The sequence below is a fragment of the Saimiri boliviensis genome, chromosome 1 (genome assembly GCF_048565385.1).
Source record: "Saimiri boliviensis isolate mSaiBol1 chromosome 1, mSaiBol1.pri, whole genome shotgun sequence".
NCBI lineage: Eukaryota > Metazoa > Chordata > Mammalia > Primates > Cebidae > Saimiri > Saimiri boliviensis.
Genome location: NC_133449.1, coordinates 156,782,066 through 156,808,336, shown reverse-complemented (window position 1 = coordinate 156,808,336; position 26,271 = coordinate 156,782,066).

The following is a 26,271-nucleotide window of genomic DNA, read 5'->3' as shown; positions in this document are numbered from 1 at the left end:
AACTAGCTAGCCACATGCAGAAGACTGAAATTGAACCCCTTTCTCTCACCATATAAAAAATCAATTCCAGAGATTAAAGATTTAAATGTAAAACCTAATGTTAAGAAATCACTGGAAGAAGACCTAAGTAACACTATCCTGGGCATAAGCTATGGCAAATATTTCATGATGAAGACCCTCAAAGAAACTGTAACAACAAAAATTTGACAAGTCAGACGTAATTAAGCTAAAGAGCCTCTGCACAGCAAAGAAAATTGTCAACAGAGTAAGTAGACAATCTAAAAAATAGGAGAAAATATTTGCAAACTATGCATCTGACAAAGGTGTAATATCCAGGATCTATAAGAAACTTAAACAAGTGAACAAGAAAATAACATCATTAAAAATGTCAAAGGACATGAACAGACATTTCTCAAAACATACTGACGGCCAAAACAAATTTTAAAAAATGCTTTCCACACATGGCTAGCCAGTTTTCCCAACACCATTTATTAAACAGGGAATCCTTTCCCCATTGCTTGTTTTTGTCAGGTTTGTTGAAGATCGGATGGTTGTGGGTATGTTGTATTTCCTCTGAGGCCTCTGTTCTGTTCTATTGGTCTATATCTCGGTTTTGGTACCAGTACCATGGTGTTTCGATTACTGTAGCCTTTTAGTATAGTTTGAAGTCTGGTAGTGTGATGCCTCCTGCTTTGTTCTTTTTGCTTAGAATTGACTTGGCTATGCGGGCTCTCTTTTGGTTCCATATGAAGTTTAATATGTTTTTTTCCAGTTCTGTGAAGAAGGTCATTGGTAGCTTGATGGGAATAGCGTTGAATTTGTAAATTACTTTGGGCAGTATGGCCATTTTCACGAAGTTGATTCTTCCTAACCATGAACATAGAATGTTTCTCCATCTGTTTGTGTCCTTCCTTATTTTGTTGAACAGTGGCTTGTAGTTCTCCTTGAAGAGGTCCTTTACATTCCTTGTTAGTTGTATTCCTAGGTATTTTATTCTCTTTGTAGTAATTGTGAATGACAGTTCATTCTTGATTTGGCTCTCTTTAAGTCTGTTACTGGTGTATAGGAATGCTTGTGATTTTTGCACGTTGATTTTGTATCCGGAGACTTTGCTGAAGTTGTTTATCAGTTTCAGGAGATTTTGAGCTGAGATGATGGGGTCTTCTAGATATACAATCATGTCATCTGCAAATAGAGACAATTTGATTTGCTCCTTTCCAATTTGAATACGCTTTATTTCTTTCTCTTGCCTGATTGCTCTGGCTAGAACTTCAAGTACTATATTGAATAGGAGTGATGAGAGAGGGCATCCTTGTCTAGTGCCAGATTTCAATGGGAATGCTTCCAGTTTTTGCCCATTCAGTATGATATTGGCTGTTGGTTTGTCATAAATAGCTTTTATTGTTTTGAGATACGTTCCGTCAATATCTAGTTTATTGAGGGTTTTTAGCATAAAGGGCTGTTGAATTTTGTCAAAGGCCTTCTCTGCATCAATTGAGATAATCATGTGGTTTTTGTCTTTGGTTCTGCTTATGTGGTGAATTATGTTTATGGACTTGCGTATGTTGAACCAGCCTTGCATTCCAGGGATGAATCCTATTTGATCATGGTGGATGAGCTTTTTGATATGCTGTTGCAATTGGTTTGCCAGTATTTTATTGAAGATTTTTGCATCTATGTTCATCATGGATACTGGCCTGCAATTTTCTTTTCTTGTTGAGTCTCTGCCGGGTTTTGGTATCAGGATGATGTTTGTCTCATAAAATGATTTGGGTTCACAATAGCAAAGACCTGAAACCAACTGAAATGCCCAACGATGATAGACTGGATAGGGAAAATGTGGTACATATACACCATGGAATATTACACAGCCATCAAAAACGATGAGTTCACGTCCTTTGTAGGGACATGGATGAACCGGGAAACCATCATTCTCAGCAAACTGACACAAGAGCAGAAAATCAAACACCACATGTTCTCACTCATAGGCGGGTGTTGATCAATGGGAATACATGGACACAGGGAGAGGAGGACTACACACTAGGGTCCATTGGGAGGAAATGGGGGAGGGATGGGGGGTGGGGAGGTGAGAAGAGATAGCATGGGGAGAAATGACAGATACAGGCGAGGGGACAGAAGGCAGAAAACCACACTGCTATATGTGTACCTATGCAACAATCATGCATGTTCTTCACATGTACCCCAAAACCTAAAATGCAATAAAAAAAAACAATTATGGATCACTTTGATTAAAAAAAAGCGAAATTATTAAATAAAAAAATAATAATATTTTAAAAATGTTCCACATCAGTAGTCAGTCGTGATAGAAATGTAAATTGAAACCATGGTAAGACACCATCTCAAACCCATCAGAATCGCTGTTATTAGAAAGTGAAGATGCAACAGACACTAGTAAGGGTAGAGAGAAAAGAAAATGCTCATACACTGTTGGTGAGAATGTAAATTAGTTCAGCTACTATGGAAAGAAGTTCAGAGATTTCTCAAAGAACTTAGAACTACCATGCGACCCAGCAACCTTATTACTCAGTCTATACCCAAATAAATATGAATTGTATGACACCTTATCATCAAAATCGAAAGAGCTAGAGAAGCAAGATCAAAGAGACTCAAAAGCTAGCAAAAGACAATAAATAACTAAGATCAGAACACAACTGAAGGTTATAGAGACACAGAAAACCCTTCAAGAAATCAATAAATCCAGGAGCTGATTTTTCAAAAAGATCAACAACATAGGCAGACTGCTAGCCAGATTAATAAAAAAGAAAAGAGAGAAGAATCAAATAGATGCAATAAAAAATGATAAAGGGGATATCACCACCAATCCCACAGAAATACAAACTACCATCAGAGATTACTACAAACAACTCTATGCACCGAAACCAGTAAACCTGGAAGAAATGGATACATTCATGAACACTTGCACCCTCACAAAACTAAACCAGGAAGAAGTTGGAACCCTGAATAGGCTAACATCAAGGGCTGAAGTATAGGCAGCAATTAACAGCCTACCAACCAAAAAAAGTCCAGGTCCAGATGGGTTCCCAGCTGAAATCTACCAGACGTACAAAGAGAAGCTGGTACCAATCATTCTGAAACTATTCCAAACCATGCAAAAAGAGGGAATCCTCCCCAACTTATTTTATGAGACCAACATCATCCTGACACCAAAACCTGGAAGAGACTCAAGAAAAAAACAAAACTTCAGGACAATCTCCAAGATGAACAGAGATGCAAACATCTTCAATAAATACTGGCAAACCAATTGCAACAGCACATCAAGAAGCTTACCCATCATGATCAAGTAATCAAGTAGGCTTCATCCCAGGGATGCAAGGCTGGTTCAACATATGCAAGTCCATAAATGTAATCCACAACATAAATAGAAACAAAGACAAAAAACACATGATTGTCTCAATAGATGCAGAGAAAGCCTTTGACAAAATTAAACAGCCATTTGTGCTAAAAACTCTCAATAAACTAGGTATCCATGGAACCTATCACAAAATAGTAAAAGCTATTTACAACAAACCCACAGCCAATATCATACTGAAGGGCAAAAACTGGAAACATTCTTTTTGAAATCTGGCACTAGACAAGGATGCCCTGTCTCTCCACTCTTATTCAATAGAGTATTGAAAGTTTTAGCCAGAGCAATCAGGCAAGAAAAAAAAAAAAAAGATATTCAATTAGGAAAGGAGAGAGTCAAATTGTCTCTATTTGCAGATGACATGACTACATATTTAGAAGACCCCATCGCCTCAGCCCAAACTCTCCTTAAGCAGATAAGCAACTTCAGCAAAGTCTTAGGACACAAAATCAATGTGCAGAAATCACAAGCATTCCTATACACCAATAACAGACAACAGAGAGTCAAATCAAGAGCAAACCCATTCACAATTGCTACAAGAAGAATAAAATATCTAGGAATACAACTAATAAAGGAGGTAAAGGACCTCTCCAAGGACAACTACAAACCACTGCTCAAGGAAATAAGAGAAGACACAGGCCAATGGGTCTATGATAATCAAATAGAATAGAAATCTGTTGGAATGCTGGGAAGATGGCCGCCTAAGAACAGCTCAGGACTTCAGCTCCCAGGGAAAGTGCAGAGGAGACAGACAACAGGTGGATAAACCCACAAAAATGGGAAGAAACCAGCGTAAAAAGGATGAAAACTCCCGAAACCAGAACACCTCTCCTCCTAAAAGGGATCACAACTCCTCACCAGCAAGGGAACCAGACCAGATGGAGAAGGAGGGTGATGAAATGACAGAATCAGACTTCAGAAGGTGGGTAGTAAGAAACTACAATGAGCTAAAAGAACATGTTCTAACCCATCACAAAGAAAATAGGAACGTTGAAAAAAGATTAGACGAACTGCTGACGAGAATGGACAGCATAGAGAGGAGTATAAGTGAATTGATGGAGCTGAAAAACGCAACACGAGAACTTCGTGAAGCATGCACAAGCTTCAACAACCGAATTGACCAAGCAGAAGAAAGGATATCAGAGGTCGAAGATCAACTCAATGAAATAAAAAGAGAAGGCAAGAACAGAGAAAAAAGCGCAAAAAGGAATGAACAAAATCTTCAAGAAATGTGGGACTATCTGAAAAGACCTAATCTACGTCTGATAGGTATACCTGAATGTGATGAAGAGAATGAATCCAAGCTGGAAAATACTCTTCAGGATATTATCCAGGAAAACTTCCCTAACCTAGCAAGGCAGACCAATATTCAAATACAGGAAATAGAGAGAACACCACAAAAATATTCCTAAAGAAGAGCAACCCCAAGGTACATAATCGTCAGATTCACCAGGGTTGAAATGAAAGAGAAAATGCTAAGGGCAGCCAGAGAGAAAGGTCGGGTTACCCACAAAGGGAAGCCCATTAGACTCACAGCAGATCTCTCAGCAGAAACCCTACAAGCCAGAAGAGATTGGGGGCCAATATTCAACATCCTTAAAGAAAAGAACTTTCAACCCAGAATCTCCTATCCAGCCAAACTAAGCTTCATAAGTGAAGGAAAAATAAAATCCTTTGTGAACAAGCAAGCGCTCAGAGATTTCATCACCACCAAACCTGCTCTACAAGAACTCCTGAAAGAGGCTCTAGACATATAAAGGAACAACCAGTACCAGCCACTCCAAAAACACACCAAATGGTAAAAAAGCATCAACACAATCAAGAATCTGCATCAACTAAACAACAAAACAGCGAGGTAGCATCAAAATGACAGCATCAAATTCACACATAACAATACTATCCCTAAATGTCAATGGACTAAATGCCCCAATCAAAAGACACAGACTGGCAAACTGGATAAAAAGCCAAAACCCATCAGTGTGCTGTATCCAGGAAACCCATCTTACATGCAAGGATACACAAGGGCTCAAAATAAAGGGATGGAGGAAGATCTACCAAGCAAATGGAGAGCCAAAAAAGGCAGGAGTTGCAATTCTCATCTCTGATAAAATAGACTTTAAAGCAAAAAAGATCAAAAGAGACAAAGAAGGACATTACATAATGGTAAAAGGATCACTGCAACAAGAAGAGCTAACGATCCTAAATATATATGCACCCAATACGGGAGCACCCAGATACATAAGGCAAGTTCTTAATGACTTACAAAGAGACTTAAACTCCAGGACAATAATAGTGGGAGACTTTAACATCCCATTGTCAATATTAGACAGATCAACCAGACAGAAAATCAGCAAGGATATCCAGGACCTGAATACAGACCTGGAACAAGCAAACCTAATAGACATTTACAGAACTCTCCACCCCAAATCCACAGAATATGCATTCTTCTCAGCACCACATCACACCTACTCTAAAATTGACCACATAATTGGCAATAAATCACTCCTCAGCAAATGCAAAAGAACAGAAATCATAACAAACAGTCTCTCAGACCACAGTGCAATCGAGTTAGAACTCAGAATGCAGAAACTAACTCAGAACCTCACAGCTTCATGGAAACTGAACAACTTGCTCTTGAATGTTGACTGGATAAACAATGAAATGAAGGCAGAAATAAAGATGTTCTTCGAAACCAATGAGAACGAAGACACAACATACCAGAATCTCTGGGACACATTTAAAGCAGTCTCTAGAGGAAAATATATAGCAATGAGTGCCCACATGAGAAGAAAGGAGAGATCTAAAATTGACACCCTATCATCAAAATTGAAAGAGTTAGAGGAGCAAGATCAAAAAAACTCAAAACCTAGCAGAAGACAGGAAATAACTAAGATCAGAGCAGAACTGAAGGAAATAGAGACACAAAAAACTCTTCAAAAAATCAATAAATCCAGGAGCTGGTTTTTTGAAAGGATCAACAAAATAGACAGACCACTAGCCAGATTAATAAAAAAGAAAAGAGAAAATAACCAAATTGATGCAATAAAAAACGATAAAGGTGATATCACCACAGATTCCACAGAAATCCAAACCATCATCAGAGATTATTACAAACAACTCTATGCACATAAACTAGTAAACCTGGAAGAAATGGATAAATTCCTGGACACCTGAAACCTCCCAAGCCTAAACCTGGAAGAAGCCGAAACCCTGAATAGACCAATAACATGGTCTGAAGTCGAGGCAGCAATAAAGAGCCTACCACCCAAAAAATGCCCAGGTCCAGATGGGTTCACAGCTGAATTCTACCAGACATAAAAGGAGGAGCTGATACCATTCCTTCTGAAACTATTCCAGACAATCCAAAAGGAGGGAATCCTTCCCAAATCATTTTACGAGACAAACATCATCCTGATACCAAAACCCGGCAGAGACTCAACAAGAAAAGAAAATTGCAGGCCAATATCCATGATGAACATAGATGCAAAAATCTTCAATAAAATACTGGCAAACCGATTGCAACAGCATATCAAAAAGCTCATCCACCATGATCAAGTAGGATTCATCCCGGGGATGCAAGGCTGGTTCAACATACGCAAGTCCATAAACGTAATTCACCACATAAACAGAACCAAAGACAAAAACCACATGATTATCTCGATTGATGCAGACAAGGCTTTTGACAAAATTCAACAGCCCTTTATGCTAAAAACCCTCAATAAACTAGGTAATGACGGAACGTATCTCAAAACAATAAAAACTATTTACGACAAACCAACAGCCAATATCATACTGAATGGGCAAAAACTGGAAGCATTCCCTTTGAAATCTGGCACTAGACAAGGATGCCCTCTCTCACCACTCCTATTCAATATAGTACTGGAAGTTCTAGCCAGAGCAATCAGGCAAGAAAAAGAAATAAAGGGTATCCAAATTGGAAAGGAGGAAATCAAATTGTCTCTATTTGCAGATGACATGATTGTATATCTGGAAGACCCTATCATCTCAGCCCAAAATCTCCTGAAACTGATAAACAACTTCAGCAAAGTCTCAGGATACAAAATCAACATGCAAAAATCACAAGCATTCCTATACACCAGTAATAGACTTCAAGAGAGCCAAATCAAGAACGAACTGCCATTCACAATTGCTACAAAGAGAATAAAGTACCTAGGAATACAACTAACAAGGAACGTAAAGGACCTCTTCAAGGAGAACTACAAGCCATTGCTCAACGAAATAAGAGAGGATACAAACAGATGGGGAAACATTCCATGTTCATTGTTAGGAAGAATCAACATCGTGAAAATGGCCATACTGCCCAAAGTAATTTACAGATTCAACGCTATTCCCATCAAGCTACCAATGACCTTCTTCACAGAACTGGAAAAAAACACCTTAAACTTCATATGGAACCAAAAGAGAGCCCGCATAGCCAAGTCAATTCTAAGCAAAAAGAACAAAGCAGGAGGCATCAGACTACCGGACTTCAAACTATACTACAAGGCTACAGTAATCAAAACAGCAATGGTACTGGTACCAAAACCGAGATATAGACCAATGGAACAGAACAGAGGCCTCAGAGGAAATACAACATACCCACAACCATCTGATCTTCAACAAACCTAACAAAAACAAGCAATGGGGAAAGGACTCCCTGTTTAATAAATGGTGTTGGGAAAACTGGCTAGCCATGTGCAGAAAGCAGAAACAGGACCCCTTCCTGACACCTTACACCAAAATTAACTCCAGATGGATTAAAGACTTAAACATCAGACCTAATATCATAAAAACCTTAGAAGAAAATCTAGGGAAAACCACTCAGGACATAGGTGTAGGCAAGGACTTCATGAACAAAACGCCAAAAGCAATGGCAACAAAAGCCAATATAGACAAATGGGACCTAATCAAACTCCACAGCTTCTGCACGGCAAAAGAAACAGTCAGTAGAGTGAATCGGCAACCAACAGAATGGGAAAAAATTTTTGCAGTCTACCCATCTGACAAGGGGCTGATATCCAGAATTTACAAAGAACTAAAGCAGATCTACAAGAAAAAAACAAACAAGCCCATTCAAAAATGGGCAAAGGATATGAACAGATACTTTACAAAAGAAGACATACAGGAGGCCAACAAACATATGAAAAAATGCTCATCATCACTGGTCATCAGAGAAATGCAAATCAAAACCACATTGAGATACCATCTCACACCAGTTAGAATGGCGATCATTAAAAAATCGGGAAACAACAGATGCTGGAGAGGATGTGGAGAAATAGGAACACTTTTACACTGTTGGTGGGAATGTAAATTAATTCAACCATTGTGGAAGACAGTGTGGCGATTCCTCAAGGACCTAAAAATAGAAATCCCATTTGACCCAGCAATCCCATTACTGGGTATGTATCCAAAGGATTATAAATCATTCTACTACAAGGACACGTGCACACGAATGTTCATTGCAGCACTGTTTACAATAGCAAAGACCTGGAACCAACCCAAATGCCCAACGATGATAGACTGGATAGGGAAAATGTGGTACATATACACCATGGAATATTATGCAGCCATCAAAAACGATGAGTTCACGTCCTTGGTAGGGACATGGATGAACCTGGAAACCATCATTCTCAGCAAACTGACACAAGAGCAGAAAATCAAACACCATATATTCTCGCTCATAGGCGGGTGTTGAACAATGAGAACACATGGACACAGGGAGGGGAGCACTACACACTGGGGTCCGTTGGGGGGAAATGGGGGAGGGGCGGGGAGGTGGGGAGGTGGGAAGAGATAGCATGGGGAGAAATGTCAGATACAGGTGAGGGGACGGAAGGCAGCAAAGCACACTGCCATGTGTGTACCTATGCAACAATCTTGCATGTTCATCACATGTACCCCAAAACCTAAAATGCAATAAAAAAAAAAAAAGAGAAGACACAAACAGATGGAAAAACATTTCATGCTTATGGTTAGGAAGAATAAGTATTGTGAAAATGACCATACTTGCCAAAGTAATTTACAGATTTAATGCTATCCCCATCAAACTACCAATGACCTTCTTCACAGAACTGAAAAAAAAAAAAAAAAAAAAAAACCACTTTAAACTTCATATGGAATCAAAGCAGCCCAGATAGCCAAGGCAATCCTTTGCAAAGAGAACAAGCCTGGTGGCATCGCGCTGCCACACTTCAAGCTATCCTGCAAGGTAATAGTAGTCAAAACAGCATGGAACTGATATCAAAACAGAGACATAGACCAATGGAACAGAAAAAAGGCCTCTGGAGCAACACCACACATGTACAACCATCTGATCTTTGACAAAACTGACAAAAACAAGCAATGGGGAAAAGATCCCCTGTTTAATAAATGGTGTTGGAAAAATTGGCTAGCAATGTGCACAGAGCAGAAACTAGACCCCTTCCTGACACCTTACACCAGGCGTCCCCAAACTGCAGCCCACGGGCTGCACCCTAAGGCCATTTATCCAGCTCCCCGCCGCACTTCAGGAAGGGGCACCTCTTTCATTGGTGCTCAGTGAGAGGAGCACAGTATGTGGTGGCCCTCCAATGGTCTGAGGGACAGCGAACTGGCCCTCTGTGTAAAAAGTTTAGGGACCCCTGCCTTACACTAAAGTTAACTGCAGATGAATTAAGGACTTAACCTTAGGACCTAACCCATAAAAACCCTAGTAGAAAACCCAGGCAAAACCATTCAGGACATAGGCATAGATAAGAACTTCATGGCTATAACACCAAAAGCAAAGGCAACAAAAGCCAAAATAGACAAATGGGATCTAATTAAACTTCAGAGCTTCTGTACAGCAAAAGAAACAATCATTAGCATGAACTGGCAACCAACAAAATTGGAAAAAACTTTTGCAATCTACTCATCTGACAAAGGGCTAATATCCAGAATCTATGAAGAACTGAAACAGATTTAGGCTGGGCATGGTGGCTCACACCTATAATCCCAGCACTTTGGGAGGCTGAGGCAGGTGGATCACGAGGTCAAGAGATCGAGACCATCCTGGTCAACATGGTGAAACCCTGTCTCTACTAATAATACAAAAATTAGCTGGGTGCAGTGGCACACACCTGTAGTCCCAGCTACATGGGAGGCTGAGGCAGGAGAAGTGCTTGAATCCAGGAGACAGAAGTTGTGGTGAGCCAAGATCACGTCATTGCACTCCATCCTGGGTCACAAGAGTGAAACTTCATCTCAAAAAGAAAAGAAAAGAAAAGAAAAGAACTGAAACAGCTTTAGAAGGAAAAAACAAACCCATCCAAAAATGGGAGAAGAATATAAACAGACACTTTTCAAAAGAAGACATATAATGAGGCCAAAAAACATATGAAAAAATGCTCATCATCACTGTTCATTAGAAAAATGTAAACCAAAGCCGCATTGAGATACCATCTCACACCAGTTAGAATGGTGATCATTAAAAATCTGGAGACAACAGATGCTGGAGAGGATGTGGAGAAATAGGATCACTTCTACACTGTTGGTGGGAGTGTAAATTAGTTAAACCATTGTGGAAGACAGTGTGGCAATTCTTCAAGGATCTAGAAACAGAAATTCCATTTGACTCAGCAATTCCATTACTGGGTATATACAGGACGACTAAAAATCATTCTATTATAAAGACACATACACACGAATATTCATTGTGACACTATTTACAATAGAAAATACCTGGAACCAACTTAAATGCCCATTGATGATAGACTGGAGAAAAAAAAATATGGTACATATACACCATGGAATACTACGCAGCCATAAAAAACAATGATCTTGTGTCCTTTGTAGGGACATGGATGAATCTGGAAATCATAATTCTCAGCAAACTGACACAAGAATAGAAAATCAAACACCTCATGTTCTCACTCATAGGCGGGTGTTGAACAATCAGAATACTTTGACACAAAGAGGGAATATCACACACTGGGGTCCATTGGGGGTGGCTATGGGAGGGACAGTGGGATGGAGGGTGGGAAAGGGATAATGTGGGGAGAAATGTCAGGTATAAGTGATGGGGGGATAGTGGCAAGAAACCACCTTGTCATGAATGTACCTATACAACAATCTTGCATGAACTGCACATGTATCCCAGAATCTAAAATACAATAAAAAAATAGACACATGCATGTGTATGCTCACTGCAGCACTATTCATGATAGCAAAGACATGTAATCAACCTACATACCCATCTATGGTGGACTGGATGAAGAAGATGTGGCATATACACTGTGGATACTATCCAGCCATAAAAAAGAATAAAATAATGTTCTTTGCAGCGACGTGGATGGAGCTGGAGGCCATTATCCTAAGTGAATTAACATAGGAGCACAAAACCAAATACTGTATCTTCTCACTTATAAGTGGGAGCTAAATATTGAGTATATCTGGGCACAAAGAGGGGATCAATAGACACTGGGTGGAGGGTAGGAGGAGAGTGAGTATTGAAAAATTACCTATCAGATACTGTGCTCATTACCTAGGTGACAAAATAATCTGCACACCAAACCCCCACAGCATGCCATTTACCCATGTACAAACCTGCATGTGTACCCTGAACCTAAAATAGAAAAAAAAGTCTATTAATTTTGCTTATTCTTTTAAAATTCTGACTCTTAATTAGTCTTTTCTTTTAATTTTTCTATATTTCATCTATTTCTGTTCTTTATTTTTATCCTTCTGTGAACTTTGAGCTCAGTTTGTTCTTTAGTTGTTTATTTGAGATCTTTCTTTTTACTTCATGTATGACTTCTGCTTTAGAACTGGTTTTGCTTCGTCATATAAGTTTTGGTATATTGTGTTTCCATTTTTGTCTAAAAGTATTTTGTTTTCTGATTTTCTTGGAGATTTCTTCTTTGATCCATTTGTTGTTCAGGAATATGTAGTTTAATTTCTATATATTTATAATGTTTTTAGTTTTCCTCCTATTATTGATTTTAGTTTCATGCCACTGTGTCCAGAAAAGATACTTGATATTATTTTAATCTTCTTAATTTTTTTTTGTGGCCTAACATATGACCTATTTTGTAAAATGTTCTATGTGCACTTGAGAAAATGTATATGCTGTTGCTGTGGAATGGGATGGTTCTGTACATGTCTGTGAAATCCATTGGGTATAAAATGTAGTTCAGATTTAATGGCTTTTATTGATTTTTTTTCTGGATGATGTATCTGTTTTTAAGAGTAGGTTATTAAATCCCCCATTACTATTATATTGCTGCTACTGGGACCATTAAAATTCTCAGTGGCAAAGGCTGCTAGAGTCATCTGCCAAGTAGGCCACTGCAGACCACAAAGGTACAGAGGTACCTGCTGTATGGCTGATACTGATAGTCTCCACCCTTCTTTGTTCTCAGTTATATCCATATGTCTGTGGTATACCAATCATCCCAGAGATCCTATTTTTTTTTTTTTTTTTTTTTTTTGCTGTTATTCTACCTCCACTGTGTTGCTGTAGGTTCTGAATTGGACTCTAGAGACTACCCAAATCTGCTTTTGTATATGGATAGCTGAATAATTTTTGGTTTTTGTGGGTGGATGAAGGTTGGTATCTACTACTCTGCCATCTGGATATTGTTACTCTCTAAAATGATAAATTCAAAATATAGATGATAAACCCTAAAGCAACAAGTAAATAATAAAACAAAAATGATAGATTTCGGTGCAGCTAAACAAAAAGTATAGTCAATAAGGGATATGCAATAAAATAATACCTATTCAATTCAAAAAACAAAGCAGAAAAAGAGAAAAAATGAAAGAGCTGATGGGATTACTTGAAAACAAATAGTGAGACAATAGACTTAACCTAACCACATCAAAATGATATTAAATGGAAATGTACTGAATACCCCAATTGAATATCAGAGATTGTCCAATTGGATAAAAATTTAAGATCCAAATATATGCTACCCATAAGAAACACACTTTATATATAAAGACACATTTGGTCAACAGTAAAAGGATGCAAAAAGATATGTTATGCTAATACTAATCTTTTCCAAAAGAAAGCTGGAATGATTATACCAGTATCAAAGAAAATTTTAGAGCAAATAATATTTCCAAAGATGAAGAAAGTCATTTTATGGAGATAAATAGGTCAATTCATCAAGAATACATAGCAATCCTGAAAATATATATATTAGCAACAGAGCTTCAAAATTTATAAAGCAAAAACAGAATTTCAAGACAAAAAGATAAATTTGTAATTATAGTTGAAGATTTTAATATCCTCTCCCAATAACTGAAAGATCAACAAGTCAGAAAAGTCAGTCAAGATATAAATATCTAAACAGCACTCTCAAACAACTTGACCTAATTAACATTTATAGAACATTCTTCTCAACATCAGCCAAATACAATTATTTTCAAGTGTAAACAAGTATTTATTGAGGTTGACTTTATTTTTGGCCATAAAATAAGTCTCAATAAATTTATAAGAAATTCAATTTATTCAAATTATGCTTTTTTATCAAATTGTGCTTTAAAATGAATTCATCAGTTGACCCAGGAAATCTACCTCTCTGAATTTATTCTAAGATAATGGACCATTGCATAACACAATATTGTATTATTTTGCCCATATCCCCCTTTAAAGGCACTCATTTTTGGCCTGGCCTAGTTGCTCACACCAGTAATCCTGGCATTTTAAGAGGCCAAGGCAGGCAGATTACCTGAGCTCAGGAGTTTGACACCAGCCTGAGCAACATGATGAAACCTCTCTCTACCAAAATGCAAAAAAAAAAAAAAAAAAAAAAAAAAAATTGCCAAGCAGGGTGGTGGGCGCCTGTAGGAGGCTGAGGCAGGAGAATTGCTTGAACCCAGGAGGTGGAAGTTGCAGTGAGCCGAGGTCAAGCCACTGCACTCCAGCCTAGGTAACAGAGTAAAGTAATTTTTCCTCAAGTTAATAGTATTTCCTGCAAGCAAATTATGCTGTGCCTTTGCCCAGGAACCACCCTCAACAAATGAGAGCTGCTTCACCCAAGTTATGTTCTTCCCCAAGGGGTATCTCATGCCCAGCAACTAGCACATGGAGGAATACACACTCTTGGCCATCCAAGGTTCATAGATTTCTGCAATTGGCTGAAGCCTCTGTAGTGAGGACATTATGTTTCTCACTTCGTTACAGGTATTACTCCCAAGAGTACTCTCTATAAAACATCTGAATAAAAATCTCTCTTAATTTGTCTCCCAGAAATAGAATCTAAGACAAACATGCAAAGATCTATGTACACAAGTGTTTATTGCAATATTGTTTAGAATTGCACTAAATTGAAAGCAACCTAAACCCATTAACTAGTTAAATAAAATGTTACACAACCTTTAGAAGATGAAAGTGATAGACTCCTTGAAATTAAAATGGTTGAAAGAAAAATACAAGATGAGGAATGCAGAAAAATGCAAAATAAAATGTAAATAAGGACCATAGTCATAGTGAGAAAGACATGCTCCTGCATCCCCACCCTAGTCAGAGGGCTGAGACTAGAAATGCTTTTGATCAAGGTCCTAACAATATTAAAAATATATCTGGAAAAAAGATAATGTAAGCAGTGGAGGGAATGGTAGACTTGAAGTATCTAGTTGAAACTGGGGCTACCACTGCAAGTTCTGCTAGCAGTGGAGTCACAGTAGAGCTTAACAGGACCGGTATGGAGGTAGCTGAGGGACTCGAACGCTGAAGGAAGGTTAGGGCTGAAACTGAGAAAAAGGAAATGTGGCACTTAAAAGACAGGAGAGTAGAATGGTGGGGACGGTCTAAGTAGAAGTTCTAGTTCAGAGGGAGCATTGGGAAGTGAGAGAAACGTGCCTAAGAAAGTTACAGAATGGTTGAGAGATGAGTAGAGGCTGAGAAGGGTGCTGTCCCCTCATGTTATAAACCCACAGACCAAGAGATGAGAAATGACTATAAGAAGTGACACTTAAAACTCCTCTCAATTCTACATTCTAGTTGAGTTTCCAAAATGCTCACTCCTGTAATACCAGCACTTTGGGAGGCCAAGGCAGGCAGATCAACTGAAGTCAGGAGTTCAAGACCAGCCTGGCCAACATGGTGAAATCCCATATCTACTAAAAATACAAAAGTAGGGCGTGGTGGTGGATGCCTGTAATTCCAGCTACTCTGGAGGCTGAGGCAGGAGAATGGCTTGAACCTGAGAGGTGGAGGTTGCAGTGAGACAAGTCATGCCGTTGCACTCCAGCCTGGGAAACAAAAGCCAAAGTCCATCTCAAAAAAAAAAAAAAAAAAGAAAAGAAAAGAAAAAGAAAGAAAGAAAGAAAAAGAATCAAAATGTTCCCAACAGCATATACTGGTACAGAGCTCCTGTCCTTCCTGTAAGAGATTGCTTTTCTAAAGGAATCCACACCTATATCTACCATTCCACATGCTCTTAAAATGTGACCCTGACATTTTTTCATCAAGAGGTATAAACTATCCTCTCCTTTTAAATCTGGGTGGGTTGTGATGCAAGTGGAAGTGATGTTGCATGACTTCTGAGACTAGCTAATAAAGGGAATTAGAGCATCCACCTGGTTCATTCTCTTAGGATATGTACCTGGGGAGCACTGAGACTACTGGTAAGAAGTCAGAGTGTCCTGAAGCTTCCTTGCTAGAGAGATCATGTGGTGAGATTACATAATACTACACAGCAATAGAGAAGCCCCAAGTGTTACAGCCCCCAAAACCTTGAATCTTTTTAGTCTAGGCACCAGATATTAAAGAAGCTTTCAGTTCCTTCCATCTTCTAAAGCTTGAGCTTTCCCAGCTGACTTCCAGAGCAGTCTCCAAGTCCAGCCCATAATGATGGTTTGGGAGTGAATAAATGTTTTAAACTATTAAGTTTTGTGTTGTTTTGTTAAGTAACTGGAACACTATTGCACCTGCCTTTTGTTTGGGAAGGCAGCTATAGAAAAACTCAAGGATCTTTTGGGCATGAGAGCGATAATCAGGATGATCAGACAGCCATTGTGACGTCTCTTACTCACCATCAAGACCATGGAACACAACACATTACAAGGTCAAAACTTTGTATCTTAAGTGCTTTTGAAAAGCTGATGAAAATGGTGATTCAAACTGGTGCTATAGGCAAAAATTAAACAGAGGAGAAAGTAATCCTGGCAGGTACTGTGGGAGTAAAGAAGTTACTTGACCTGTTCCTGGATGCAGTGGTATGGTTTTAAAGATGTGTATTATTTTAAAAATTAATAAATCATTTAAAATAAGGCAACGGCTGAGATAATTTGAAGAATTTCAATATACTTGTAGCATATTAAGAGCCCATGACTTTTTTTTTCTGTGGGATAATATTACCTAAAATCAATTCATTTGCTGTCACAAGGGATCATTTACAAAGCAACTGAAAATGCTTTCAGGTGAAATGTAAAGGTAGTAAAAAGATATATTATCTGACATTTCATTAATTAGAAATTTCAGAAAACCAAAACTTCTTAAATCACCCAATTCAATTTTTCAGGCTAGTAATTTATGCCAATTTTTAGGGTTAATGTGAATAATCAGATGAGTTTCTTAGAATTAGAAGGAAGCCTAATAAGAAATTGTTATGTATTATTCCTCTCATAGTTAGGGGGAAATAAATCAATTTAGGCCTCACAGGCCTTTGTTTCAAATTTTCACTTTTGCATACACTTAACATAACTCAGAATGGAAATAACATGGGTGAATATTTAATAGACTATCAATTAAAATCCTGACATAGACAGTCATAAGAATTATGAATGTTTTAGCCTGGACTTAAACGATGGACCATGAGAACTCTCACTCTCTGAAAGGCTGTGAAGTGGAAAAGGCTGAATATATGACCTGTGATGACTGAGTACACAGTGAGCACAAAGAGAGGAATGCTGTAAGAAACTTTATTTCAGATTAATAATAAAAATATTAATAACTTCTCCAATGAGTGCACCTATTCAACCAAGAAATGTCCTCCCCATTGCTAGTTGTGTTTAAGAAAAAGCTAATCAATGGCATGTCAAGACCAAGCAGAAATTAAACAAAAGCTGTGTCCCCCAATAGAATGTAAGTGCCATGAGGTCAGGGATCATGAGCAACCATTCTGTCGTGTCAAAAACCTTAATTCCATTCCCTGGCACAATGTCAGGCCCATATTAGAGCCTTCAGGGAAACACGTTTGTATCAAAAAATAATCACATGATGCAGAGTTGTACTAAGTGACCCATTCTAAAGGGCAAATACTATAATTTTAACTTTCCCTTCATGAAATCCTGAGGACAAGACTATTTGAGCAACTAATCCAACTTTCTCAACCACATGCAAACAGCTGATGTGACACACCAGCTGACACAGCAGAAGTTATTCTTTGAATTCCAACTTGAGACATTTTTTGCGTATATTTTGAAGCACCAATCTAGCTGTCCAAAATGCCTTTGTTCCAATAGAATAATAATCAATTTTTAGTTCAACAGCTGTGTGCAATGCATATTTAAAAAGAACATTTTTTAAAATTTCTCCCTATTTCCATTTTTCTGTGCTACTCAGTTTTTCAGTGGTGATGCTATTAAAATCATAGTTGAAAGGAGTGAAAATGAAAAAGAAAGGAGCCAAGTGAATACTCACTAATCTTTCAGGGGATACTGATTGGATACAAGAGCTTTTTTCCTTAATGTTCCTAAAAGTGTTGTCCCAATTCTGGACTGAGAGTCAGTAACTTTTTAATGTAAAGACCCAGATAGCAAATATTTAGGAACTGTAGACCGTATGGTTTATGTTGAAACTTCTCATTTTAGCACAGAAACAACCATTGAAAATATTTATAAAATTGAGCATGGCTTTATTACAATAAAATTTTACTTATGATAACAAGTGGCAGACCTGATTTGGCTTGTGGGATGTAGTTTGGTGACCCCTGTCCTCGACAATGTGTTTTACTTGTGTGGTATTATATCTTTACATAGAGATATGACATATATTTTCTCATTTGAGCCTCAATCAGCAGCTTGACATAAGAGGTGTTATAAGCCCAGTTTCAGAAATGAAAGTGCTGAGATTCAGAAAGCTGAAGCTACTTAAACAGGCTCACGAGAGCAAGCTGTTTGCAGAATCAGTGCTACAACTCTTGTCCCTGAACATCTATTCTACCAGTCAGTAAGCCACAGTACCTTATTTTTTTTTTTTCATATCTACTTATGGACATGTATTTGGTCACATATATAATGTGATTTAAGTGACTTAAATATACTTTTCACACTGGTATGAACTGGTGCTTAGATTTTTACCAATACAGATTTACTTTTTCTGAGCAAGGACAGAGTCTACTTTTACAGAGAAAAAGTCCTTAAGATTGTTTATTATTCAGGGTATTGTTAGTAGAAGGAGTGCATTAGTCCATTTTCACACTGCTGATAAAGACATACCTGAGACTGGGCTGTTTACAAAAGAAAGAGGTTTATGGGAATTATAGTTCTACATGGCTGGGGAAGCTTCACTACCATGGTGGAAGGCAAGGAGGAGCAAGTCACATCTTACATGGATGGTAGCAGGTAAAGAGAGAGCTTGTGCAGAGAAACTTCTGTTTTTAAAACCATCAGATCTCATGAGACCCATTCACTGTCACAAGAATAGCATGGGAAAGAACCATGCCCATGTTTCAGTCATCACCCACTGGGTGCCTCCCACAACACCTGGGAATTATAGGAGCTACAAAATGAGATTTGGATGGGGACACAGAGCCAAACCGCATCAAGGAGATAGGAACCTAAACTGGATCAAGCAAAAATAAAAAAAGATAAAGTTTGTTCATATAACTGTGAAATTTATTTATTGGTTGATGTAACTCTGAAGTTTAGGGATACACTGGTATCAAACATGGCTGGATCCAGAGACTCAAAAATATACCATCAAAGTGTAGTCTTTCTTTCCACATGTCTCTGTTCTACTATACTATAATGTTGGTGCCATATTTAGGAAGACTCTCTCTATGTAGTATTCCTTAATATTTTTGACTTTAGATAAATATAGCTCTAGAAGAATAAAAAAGGCAGTCTCCCTTCCTCAGAAGTAGCAACCAGAGTCTGAGGTTTATCACCCATTGGTCCAAATTAGATCATATGCCACATAATGTGAGAAATCAATCAATCCAATCAATCCAAGAGAAAGCCATGTGCTAACTGACATATTCATGACTCACTGGTTCCTGCAGAAATGGATTCAGCCCCACTCCAACCATGTGGAATAAGGTGTGAGTGGTTTGGCTCCTCAAATAAATATTTAATTTTCTCTTGCCACAGGAAGTAGGAATGGATTCTGGTAGCAAAATAGATATTTACTATGGAGGGGCAAAACATGAAGTCTATATTAATGACTATTGACTTAGTATAAAATAATCTCACATATATCAGTCACTCAGTTATTTTGCAGATTTTGATACAGGTTAATTCTGAGGGGATAGTTGGCAAAACCATCCAGCACTTATACATAGAAAAAATGCATGTTTAGACTGACATGCATTGGTGGTCTTTGCATAAAACTTTACACAACTTTGGTTTCCAAGTTGAGCTTCCTATGGAATGCACTATGAATCAGCTATCCCACATTATCTGCAATAAGCTTCTCTCTCACTTTTCTATGTTACAAAATATGGAATGCTAAAATTCTTGATTACTTGCTCTTACTTGCACACACAGTTAGCCCTGTTAAACATGAACAAACAATGAGATTAAGAAAAAAATCCCCGGACAGGGATTTTTCTTTTTTCTTCTTCTTCTTCTTTTTTTTTTTTTTTTTTTTGGATACAAAGGTAAATCTCACTAGAAATAGACATTTAATTCCTTTCAGGGTGGAAATGAGGCTTGGTGGTACAGCCATTTTATAAATGAGAGACAACATACATGAAAACAAAAATTATAAAACTGCTATAGTAGCCCTGGATTGCCTACCTTCTAACTTCTTGTGAAATGAGATAATTGAACTTCCAGTTCTTCAACATTGAAATAGCACTTTCTATTTCCTGCAGCGGAATATACTCCTATGTGATAGAATTTCCAAATAAATCTAAGGTCAGTCGTTCAGGGATGCTAGGAAACTGGGGCATTAGGCCCCCAAGGCACATCTCTTACATGCTGGGTGCTAATAAATCATTCATAATCTTGGACATTTGGGCTTACAGTTTTGGAAAGAGATGACTACCAAGTTATGACTGTCTTCATCTCCAGTGTTAGAAGAGCCCTCTGGGAACTCTCACAGCCACATGGACCAAGACCTAGAAGGAGATAAACCACAATTCTCTGTTTATATTTATATTGGGACATGGTATTTACTCAGCCATTTTCCTTGGCAACTGATGCTGTAAAATTGCAAAAATCCTTTCTAACAGCAATCTACTGACTTTTCTGTTTTGGTCCAGGATTTTACCTAAATGATACTTGGGAAATACCAAGATGCATAAAAGGGTACATGTGAAGAACATGCAAGATTGTTTTTTTTCTCTTTCACTTGAATTCCCATAATAGTCTTCTAATTAATTTCATCACCTCTGGTCTCCCTCCATTCAATTCATCTAGCACATCACCATTAGATATTTTAATACTTTTGCTAGCATAACAGTAAATTTCAGATTGTTTAAAATCAAAAGATCACATATTCAAATGAGTTGGTGCTAAGATAATCACTTTGTCCTGAAACTGAGGACTGAATTTATTCTTCTATCAGTAACCCACAGACTGTCCTATCTTTCATGATTTGGTTCTCAAGTCAAATTTTCCAACTAGTACTATGTCTTGATCCCTTAGCCATTAGGTAGAAACTGTTGTCTTGGGCCAATTAGCTTTTTCCAATTACCTCACTATATATATATAAATATGTTCATATTTTATGTGTCACAACATGGAAGAGATTGGAGAGCACAGGCTTGAATCATTCCCATTCAATATTTTATAAAGCAGCTGAAAGTAAAATCTTACATTTGTTTTATATTCCTAGTATATTTTTCAGAAATTCCTTCATTAGATAGGAAGAATAAATGGTTGGAAAATACCTGCTGATGATATATGTGTGCTTCTTTTTAATTATCAAAATGAAAAGATCAAAGAAAATAGCCCATTTCTTTTTTTTTTATCTCTCCATGACAATGGAGACAGCTCAGTAGTTTGATCTGTAGCCTTCTCCCTCCTTTTTTTTATTGCATTTTAGGTTTTGGGGTACATGTGAAGAACATGCAAGATTGTTGCATAGGTACACACATAATAGCCCATTTCTTTCAATGGCCTCAGATCTTTTTGTCAGTCAGACAACTCTAGGTGTTCTGATTCCTTATGATAGAATTCATGTTGCTTCACTTCTTGCCATTCCGTGGGTACAAATGAGTTGACACTACATGGATAAACTGATTTTCAGGCCCTTTCCAACCCATTTGTTAGTGGAATACCCCATAGTATTCATCTCTCCTCTTGAACTGACAGCACAGATGCCATGTTCTCTCCTCCTTTCCTCTCTCTTGACCCATCACCTCCTTGTTCCGTGTTAAATGTATTTTGGTGATTCCTTATCTAAGGATGTCTGATGTCCACATGAAGGGTACCATGCCCCACTGGTCCTTAAACCACCTGCTATAGAGGAGCTCATGCAGGTTGAATGGAAACAATCTCCCTTTAACCTATAGATTGTTCCAGATCCCCTGAGCAACACCATTTGAACTCAGAGTCTCACAAAGTTCAACTTTAAAACAACTCTTGATTTCCTCAATTCAACATCTTTGCTGAGAAGTTTATACCTGGACCAAGAGGCCAGTATGGAGCATCTCATACTCTATTATTTCCAAATTTCTTGCTCCTTCAATTTGTAGACAGACTTATGTACAATACTTGGTTTCACACAGAACAGCAAAGAGTCTCCATATGTAAGAACATCTTCAATAAATGTCCAAATGTATTGGAGGCTAACTCATTCCCTAACTAAACTCTGGCCTCCAGAGGAACATCCTCCTATATTTGCATATTAGTTCTTGATTGGAGTTAAACATCTCTTTTGAAAGGAAATGTATTTGAGAATCAAGGGCTCCAAGGTCTCATCTCAAATTTTCCCCTGTCCACTATTGTATATCTGGCCAAGTTGTACCATGTTTTTAGCATCAGTTTTTCATCCATAAAATGAGAAAGAATGATGAGGTGACCACTAAGATTTCTTTCACGGCTCATATTCTGGAATTCTTGCATGGACACCCCTTACATCAGTTAAGTATTAAATAAATGTGCATAGGTATGACAGAGACAAAAAAAAAATAGTCGCTGAGTATAAAACAAAGTAGTAGTTAAAAGTGTTTATTTGGTCCTAGGCCAGCAATTTGCTAGAGATTTGACCTAGAGCCTATGATTTAACCTCTTCATCCTTTATTTTATCTTCTCTAATATTGAGATAATAGAAGCTACTTAAAAGGGAAAGTGCAAGTATTAAACAAGATAATACATGGAAAGCACTCTGACCTCATCAGTGTTCAATAAATTAACTATTATTTCCATTATTACTTAACTGACACATATAAATTAGCAACAGATAGGATCTTCTAAATAACGTCTTTGATTGTAAGTGCTGCAGAATGGTCAGAAGATGTAAAGATTGTATTTGTCTTAAATTTAGTCATTGAATAACTGTTTATGTTTGTGGGATAATCTGCCTAAAAATGTGTATATATACACATACACATACATACATATACTACACACATATTCTGCTGTCTTCTGAAAGGAGCATCTAAAACAAAGGCTTAAAAGCAAGTTGTTCACTGAGAGATAAGAGCGTGAACAGGGAAAGTACAAACTAGTAAGGGAAAGCTATTGATCAGGCACCAGTGAAAGAGACTGGTTATCAGATCAGACCTTATAAGCAGCTCCCAGAATCATTTGCCTGATAAATAAAATGGAAAGCATTTATATCTATCCATCGTCCCTGTTCTTATGCTTATCAGTTCTGTACTTCTGGGTTGTACATGTGTGTGTCACAAGTAGGGGCCTAGGAATTCAGCAGCAGCAGAGAAGCCACAGTACAAGATGTGAGAAACACTGCACAACCTTAAGGAGAGGTCCTATCAGCTGGAAGTGAGTCAAAGTCTGCACAGAACTGTTTGTGGTAGCCAGGACTCATGTCAGAGGTAAGTCAGAGAGGGTGCAAGGTGTTCAATTCAACAGAGTTCCTTCAGAGGACAGCAAGCCAGTGTGATAAAGGCACTCTCAAAACCACATCATATGAGTGATGGAAAAGGGAGTATCACAAGAATAATAATGACCAGCATATATTAAGCACTCACAATGTGCCATTCAGCTGTTTAAGTACTTTCTTTGCATCATCCCATAAAATCCTCCCAAAAGCAAAAAGCCTGGTCTTTCAGGGCCTAGAGTTATTAAGGAGATGCTCGAAGTACATCGTATCTATAAAGTGGGGTGAAACTTGGGATTGTATACATATTTGACTCTCAAGCTGTTAACCTTTCTGATATACTGGAGTTATTTAAAATGAAGAAGACTCAAAGGAGAATGATCACTCTTCCAATGTTTGAAGCACTGTCATTCACTATGAGTACATTTGAATTCATACTTTACAGGCTGCCTTTGTCTTTTATTAGTGCAACTTTCTAACAATCCACAGTTTGAAGACATATATTGACAGCACTAAGCTAGCTTTTGAGTGCTAAATCTAGACTTTATATTTCAGACAGCAGTTACTCTACAATGAATAGCATTTCAAGCTAGTTCAGTCTTTAGTGAAGCTTCTTACAAACATATCATGTGAAACACACACAGACACATTTGTAAATAAATCTGCCATTCGCCATTTAGAAAGCCACCTTGCCCTTTATTTTAGTTGATTGGGAATCAAAACTATTAAATTCAATCATCAGAGATATAGAGGAAATGTTGAGATTACATCAACTTTAAAATTCCAGGAAAATTAAAATTTTATTTTATTTTAATTATAAAATATTGTTTATTCTTTAAGATGATTTTCCTGATTCTGTAGCTAGAAATAGTATGTTAAATTCATTATTGAATGTATCAGAAATGCTGCCTTTATTTAAAAACATTCTGATAATAAATATTCTAGAATTGAAACTGTCATTTAACCCAAGATATTTAAGTGAATAAACTGTTTCCTTATTTTTTGCATGTTTCTATATATATCTGGGATTAATTTTAGCTCTGAAGAATGAAATTATGCATATACCATAAATGCGTGTTATTTTATATTTAGGTATAGATATTTTAAATAGTTATCAGAGTAGAAGTCTACTTAAAAATATCAGATACATATAAAATACTTTAAAGTGGATTATAACAAAAGGTACTAATAAAATATGTTTATAAAATGAAAAGTTAGTAAACACCCTACATATAAAGATACATTTCAAAAATTGTATTTAACATAGTTTTTGAGCTTCCTAGGAGCCAAAGCAGAAAGGAACATATAACATTCTTACAGAATAGAAAAGAAAAAGTTGATAATCCCTTACTTTAGCCTCTTTACTTCCTCAACTCTTTATTCCCCTTTGGCCCACCCAGATCCTAGACTAGAAGTTACTTAATATCATTGCATAAGACTGAAAGGGATGCCTATGTAGTATAAAGTGATGAGCTTAAAAGGCTTTTGACCAACTATATTTCTCCCATAAACCAATTCTAATGCTTAAAATGCCCATAATTAAGAAAAACTAATGATGGTATGTTTGGTTAAATTTTTAACCAGGAAAATCACCATAATTAGAGTGTGGATTAGTGCACTGATGTCAAACAGGAAGGTATTTTCTAGTATCTGGCCACATAGCCTTGTCCTCAATTGAGTCCCAGTAAATAGTTTTATGTTTGAGTTGGATATGCACATTGATTGTATGTGAATCAAATTTGCAGATGCTGCAAAGCTGGGAGAAGCAATCAACATTTTGTATGATCATTTTAGAATCCTAAACATTCTCAATTTGTTGCAATAATGAAAATAATTTTAAAAGTTGAAATTTACTAGGAATAAATATACCATCCCATGGAATTGGCTATATAATTACTCAGATGTATTTCAAACTTTAAAATACTATTGTCTGATTCTAAAAGGGAATGAGCCTCCTCTTATACAAAGGAGTTATGTTCCAGGAGGTGCTTGTTCATCCTACCCCAATTGCGCAGCACACAGCCCTTTAGTGTTCCAAATTCATCCATATCTCTCTGTCTACACTGTCATCACCTGGTCTAGGTCACCATTAGCTCTAGCCTGGAACATTGCAGTATAAAAGATCTTCTGACTCCAATATTGCAACCTCCTCAAGTTTATCTTTTCCATATATTCTCCACACATAAACCAGAATGAACTTTTAAAACACAAAAATGTTTGTATCATCCTTCTGCTTAAAACTCTCTCAATGGTTTCTCAATATTAGACTTGAAACACTAATTACTGATAATGGCCCTCAAGGCCTTGCAAGATCAGGCATTGTCTTTACTTGCAGGCCCACCTCAATCATCCTCCTCAAACCACCTACCCCCTCAGGTTCACTCTGCTCTATCCACACTGGCCTTATATATTTTTCAAAAATATACCAAGGTGTGTTCTAGCAAAGACTCTTTGACTTTGCTGTTCTCTCTGGATGAAATACCCTTCTCTCATATCTTCCCATGACCAGCTTAGCCTCATTTTTCTTTATTTTGTTAAAACTATACTGTTTTTATATTTCGTTTATTTCATTATGTCCTTATTTTCTCTCTCTCATTAGAATTTAACATCTGGGCTGAGATGACAGGGTACTATGCAGCCATAAAAAGGAACAAGATCATGTGCTTTGCAGGTACATGGATGGAGCTTAAAGCCACTGTTCTCAGCAAACTACTACAGAAACAGAACACTAAATACTGCATGTTCT